The sequence below is a fragment of the Zea mays genome, chromosome 8 (genome assembly GCF_902167145.1).
Source record: "Zea mays cultivar B73 chromosome 8, Zm-B73-REFERENCE-NAM-5.0, whole genome shotgun sequence".
Classification (NCBI taxonomy): Eukaryota; Viridiplantae; Streptophyta; class Magnoliopsida; order Poales; family Poaceae; genus Zea; species Zea mays.
In genome coordinates this window covers 169547060-169553544 of record NC_050103.1, presented here as the reverse complement: position 1 = coordinate 169553544, position 6485 = coordinate 169547060, and positions in this window count along the sequence as shown.

Below are 6485 nucleotides of genomic sequence, written 5' to 3'. Positions count from 1 at the left end.
GGATTCGGTGAAGATATAACCGGTTGATGGCGTAGCAGGCGGTGTTGACCGCTTCGGCCCAAAACCGGTCCGGTGTCTTGTACTCATCAAGCATGGTTCTTGCCATGTCCAATAGAGTTCGATTCTTCCTCTCCACTACACCGTTTTGTTGTGGCGTGTAGGGAGAAGAGAACTCATGCTTGATGCCCTCCTCCTCAAGGAAGCTTTCAATTTGAGAGTTCTTGAACTCCGTCCCATTGTCGCTTCTTATTTTCTTGATCCTTAAGCCGAACTCATTTTGAGCTTGTCTCAAGAATCCCCTTAAGGTTTCTTGGGTTTGAGATTTTTCCTGTAAAAAGAATACCCAAGTGAAGCGAGAATAATCATCCACAATAACTAGACAGTACTTACTCCCGCCGATGCTTATGTAAGCGATCGGGCCGAATAGATCCATGTGTAGGAGCTCCAGTGGCCTGTCAGTCGTCATTATGTTCTTGTGTGGATGATGAGTGCCAACTTGCTTCCCTGCTTGGCATGCGCTACAAATCCTGTCTTTCTCAAAATGAACATTGGTTAGTCCTAAAATGTGCTCTCCCTTTAGAAGCTTATGAAGATTCTTCATCCCAACATGGGCTAGTCGGCGGTGCCAGAGCCAACCCATGTTAGTCTTAGCAATTAAACATGTGTCGAGCTCAGCTCTATCAAAATCTACTAAGTATAGCTGACCCTCTAACACACCCTTAAATGCTATTGAATCATCACTTCTTCTAAAGACAGTGACACCTATATCAGTAAAAAGACAGTTGTAGCCCATTTGACATAATTGGGAAACAGAAAGCAGGTTGTAATCTAATGAATCAACAAGAAAAACATTGGAAATGGAATGGTCAGGTGAAATAGCAATTTTACCCAAACCTTTGACCAACCCTTGATTTCCATCCCCAAATGTGATAGCTCGTTGGGGATCTTTGTTTTTCTCATATGAGGAGAACATCCTTTTCTCCCCGGTCATGTGGTTTGTGCACCCGCTGTCGAGTATCCAACTTGAGCCCCCGGATGCATAAACCTACAAAACAAATTTAGTTCTTGACTTTAGGTACCCAAACTGTTTTGGGTCCTTTGGCATTAGATACAAGAACTTTGGGTACCCAAACACAAGTCTTGGAGCCCTTGTGTTTGCCCCCAACAAATTTGGCAACTACTTTGCCGGATTTGCTAGTAAGCACATAAGATGCATCAAAAGTTTTAAATGAAATGGCATGATCATTTGATGCATTAGGAGTTTTCTTTCTAGGCAGTTTGGCACGGGTTGGTTGCCTAGAGCTAGATGTCTCACCCTTATACATAAAAGCATGGTTAGGGCCAGAGTGAGACTTCCTAGAGTGAATTCTCCTGATTTTGCTCTCGGGATAACCGGCAGGGTACAAAATGTAACCCTCGTTATCCTGAGGCATGGGAGCCTTGCCCTTAACAAAGTTAGACAAATTTTTAGGTGGGGCATTAAGTTTGACATTGTCTCCCCTTTGGAAGCCAATGCCATCCTTGATGCCAGGGCGTCTCCCATTATAGAGCATGCTTCTAGCCAATTTAAATTTTTCATTTTCTAAGTCATGCTCTCTAATCTTAGCATTTAGTTGAGCTATGTGATCATTTTGTTTTTTAATTAAGGCTAGGTGATCATGGATAGCATCAACATTAATATCTCTACATCTAATACAAATGGAAATATGCTCAACATTAGATGTAGAGGGTTTGCAAGATTTTAGTTCAACAACCTTAGCATGCAACATATCATTTTTAGTTCTAAGGTCGGAAATAGTAGCATTGCAAATATCAAAATCCTTAGCCTTAGCAATTAGTTTCTCATTCTCATTTTTAAGGCTAGCAATGGAAACATTTAACTCATCAATCCTAGCAAGCAAATCAACATTATCATTTCTAGGATCAATGCAAACATGAGAATCTACCTTAGCAATTAATTTATCATTTTCATTTCTAAGGTTGGCAATAGTGTCATGGCACATGCTTAGCTCACTAGATAATTTGTTACATTTTTCTACTTCTAGAGCATAGGCATTTTTAACCTTAACATGTTTCTTATTTTCCTTGATTAGGAAGTCCTCTTGGGAGTCCAAGAGATCATCCTTTTCATGGATGGCACTAATTAGTTCATTTAATTTTTCCTTTTGTTCCATGTTAAGGTTAGCAAAAAGAATGCGCAAGTTATCCTCCTCATTTTTAACGTCATCCTCATCACTAGATGTTTCATATTTAGTGGAGGACCTTGATTTTACCTTCTTTTTGCCGTCCTTGGCCATGAGACACTTGTGGCCGACGTTGGGGAAGAGAAGGCCTTTGGTGACGGCGATGTTGGCGGCGTCCTCGTCGGAGGAGGAGTCGCTTGAGCTTTTGTCGGAGTCCCATTCCCGACAAACATGGGCATCGCCGCCCTTCTTCTTGTAATACTTCTTCTTCTCCTTTCTTCTTCCCTTCTTGTCGTCGCCCCTGTCACTGTCACTAGACATAGGACATTTTGCAATAAAGTGACCGGGCTTACCACACTTGTAGCAAACCTTCTTGGAACGGGGTTTGTAGTCCTTCCCCTTCCGTTGCTTGAGAATTTGCCGAAAGCTTTTGATGATTAGGGCCATCTCCTCGTTGTCGAGCTTGGAGGCGTCAATTGGTTGTCTATTTGGTGTAGACTCCTCCTTCTTCTCCTCCGTTGCCTTGAAGGCCACCGGTTGCGCCTCGGAGGTGGAAGGCTCGTCAAGCTCGTTGATCTTCTTGGAGCCCTTAATCATGCATTCAAAACTTACAAAATTCCCGATAACTTCCTCGGGGGTCATTAGTGGATATCTAGGATTCCCACGAATTAATTGTACTTGAGTGGGGTTAAGGAAAATAAGAGCTCTTAGAATAACCTTAACCACTTCGTGGTCATCCCATTTTGTGCTCCCGAGGTTGCGCACTTGGTTCACCAAGGTCTTGAGCCGGTTGTACATGTCTTGTGGCTCCTCCCCTTGGCGAAGGCGGAAGCGACCGAGCTCCCCCTCGATCGTTTCCCGCTTGGTGATCTTGGTGAGTTCATCACCCTCGTGCGCCGTCTTGAGTAGGTCCCAAATCTCCTTGGCGTTCTTCAATCCTTGTACTTTGTTGTATTCCTCCTTGCTTAGGGAGGCAAGGAGGATGGTTGCGGCTTGGGAGTTGAAGTGCTCGATTTGGGCCACTTCGTCCGTGTCATAGTCCTCATCCCCTATTGATGGTACCTGTACACCATACTCAACAACATCCCATATTCTTTTGTGGAGAGAGGTTAGATGAAATCGCATCAAATTACTCCACATAGCATAATCTTCACCATTAAAAGTTGGCGGTTTGCCTAATGGGACAGAAAGTAAAGGTGTATGTTTAGGAATGCGAGGGTAGCGTAGGGGGATCTTACTATACTTCTTGCGCTCTTGGCGCTTGGAAGTGACGGAGGGCGCATCGGAGTCGGAGGTCGATGTTGATGAAGTGTCGGTCTCGTAGTAGACCACCTTCCTCATCCTCTTGTGCTTGTCGCCTTTCCGATGCGGCTTGTGGGAAGAAGATTTTTCCTTCTTCTCTTTGTGGTGAGAGGAAGATTTCTTCTCCTTCCCTTTGTTGGAGGAGCTCTTCTTCTTCTCCCTCCTTTTGGTGCGGGACTCTTCCGATGAAGTGCTCCCGTAGCTTGTAGTGGGCTTTTCGCCGGTCTCCATCTCCTTCTTGGCGTGATCTCCCGACATCACTTCGAGCGGTTAGGCTCTAATGAAGCACCGGGCTCTGATACCAATTGAAAGTCGCCTAGAGGGGGGGGTGAATAGGGCGAAACTGAAATTTACAAATATAAACACAACTACAAGCCGGGTTAACGTTAGAAATATAAACGAGTCCGCGAGAGAGGGCGCAAAACAAATCACAAGCGAATAAGTAAGTGAGACACGCGGATTTGTTTTACCGAGGTTCGGTTCTCGCAAACCTACTCCCCGTTGAGGAGGCCACAAAGGCCGGGTCTCTTTCAACCCTTCCCTCTCTCAAACGGTCCCTCGGACCGAGTGAGCTTTCTCTTCTTAATCACTTGGAACACAAAGTTCCCACAAGGACCACCACAAGTTTGGTGTCTCTTGCCTCAATTACAAGTGAATTTGATCGCAATGAAAGAATCAAGAAAGCACGATTTGAAAAAGCCAAGCGACAAGAGCGACAAATAACACACGGATCACTTTCTCTCTCAAGCCACTAATCACTAATGATCTCTTTTCTCAATTGTGAAACTTGGAGAGATTGAGGTTTTGAATGTGTCTTGGAATGGATTGCTAGCTCTTGTATTGAATGTTGAAGGTTGGAATGCTTGGATGGATTGAATGGAGGTGGTTGGGGTTGTATTTATAGCCACCAACCATTTCCTAGCCGTTGGGCCATTCTGCTGAGCGCGGACGGTCCGCCCTCCTGGTGCGGACGGTCCGCCCCTGTAGATCAACGGCTGAAAATGCAACGGTCAGCAGTAACGGCTATATCAACGGCTATATTGCATTTAATGCGTCGTCAGATGTCAGACAGAGCCAGTCGCGGACGGTCCGCCCACCTGGTCCGGACGGTCCGCGAGGCCGCTATAATTCATTTCTCCGAACCCGTTACCTTCGGGTTTTTCGGTTTCTCACCTACCGGACGGTCCGCGCTAGAGGCCGGACGGTCCGCGCAAGGGCTCGGACGGTCTTTGCTTTTCCTCCGGACAGTCCATAGCACAGACTTGGATTTTTGCATTGGTTCTGGCCGAGTGACATCCTCGTGTCGCGGACGGTCCGCCGCAAGGGCCCGGACGGTCCGCGCTTGGCCTGTTTTTCCAAAAAGCTTCTCCTGTCCGGAATAATCTACGGTATTCCGGACAGTCGAATTAGTATAGTTGTAGATGAACCTTTGGCACCTGTAGAACATGTAATCTAGAGCAAACTAGTTAGTCCAATTTATTTGTGTTGGGCGATTCAACCACCAAAACTATTTAGGAACTAGGTGTAAGCCTAATTCCCTTTCAGCTAGCCAGCCCTGAATCTCGAGGGCGAGATTCTTTTAAGGGGGATAGGTTTGTAACGCCCCGAATTTTGCAGTTGAATTTTTTCTTTTCTTTACTCGCCAAAATTCGGGCGTTACCTTTTCCTTTTCTTTTTCCCCTCGCTAAACCTTGACCTTTTCCAAAGTTCTAGCGGGATTCGGTTTGGAATTCCCGTACGTAAGAAAAACCCTAAATACTTTATGTTGTTTGATGCACCATGCCGAACCTTGCATTTCTTTTGATTGCTTTGAAAGTGCAATTGCATTCATGTAGAAAGATCGGATTTCGAAAATGTGGAGAAGATCTTTTCTTTCTTTTTTCTCCCTCTCTTTTTCTCTCCTTTCTTTTTCTCTCTCTCCCGCGCCGTGGGCCGACCCCGGCCGGCCCAGCCGCCCCTGGCGCCCCCTTTGGGCCCAAAAAGCCCATGCCGCCCCCCCCTCCCTTTATTTTCCCCAAAACCCCCCAATCCCTCTCCCTCTCTCTCATTTTCTCTCCCTCTCCCTAAGCCGCCGCCCCTACCCCTGCCCTAAGCCGCCGCCGCCCCCTGCCCAACCGCCGCCCTCGGCCGCCCCTGCCGCCGGCCGCCCCTCGCCGTCGCGCCCCTCCCCGGTGAGCTCCCCCCTCCCCCTCTCCTCCCTCCCCCATCCCCTCTCCCCTTTCCCCATGGCCGGTTCGGCCGCCTCCCTGCCCGCCGGTTCGGCCGCCCCATGGCCGGCTCGGCCGCGCCGCCCCCTGCCCCGCCGGTTCGGCCGCCCCGCCCTCGCCAGCTCGGCCGCCCCTGCGCGCCCCGCCTAGGGCCGGTTCAACCGCCCTAGGGCCGGTTCAACCGCCCCCCCCCCCCCCTTCTGTTTTTTTTATTTTTTTTATTTTATTTTATTTACTTTCTGTGATCATAATTACTGTATTTTAAGTAGTCTAATCACTGTTTATGCTATGGGAAATAGGAAGTTTAATTTAAAATTCCGTTATGCTATTGATTCACGTAGTTAATTGTTTACCCTGTGCAATGTTGATCAACTAAAAGTGATTAGGTTTCCATTAGTAGATATAAATATGTATAACATAAATTCTTTTGTTAAGAACCAATTGTGTCATTAGTGCATAAGATTTAACCCCCTGCGAGACCTTTCCCGTTTCTTTCTAGCCACAACAAATGCGTTATCGAATGTCATACTTGATGCATATTCGCTTTATTTGTTATCTTGTATGGTGTACTGTTCTTTTGTATTAAATATGTGGATGTATGTATGTATGTTTGCGCTCGCATAGAGAACGATCCGGTCGAAGAGCCCGAGGAATTCGCAGGAGAAGCCCCTGAGCAGCAGTCGTTTGGTGGAGGCAAGTGTCCTTTGACCTATCTATGTCCTATTCATTCTTTAATTCACCTCCCGCATTACACATTTATACCTAAGGATTGACTAGCTTTTGTTATCCATGT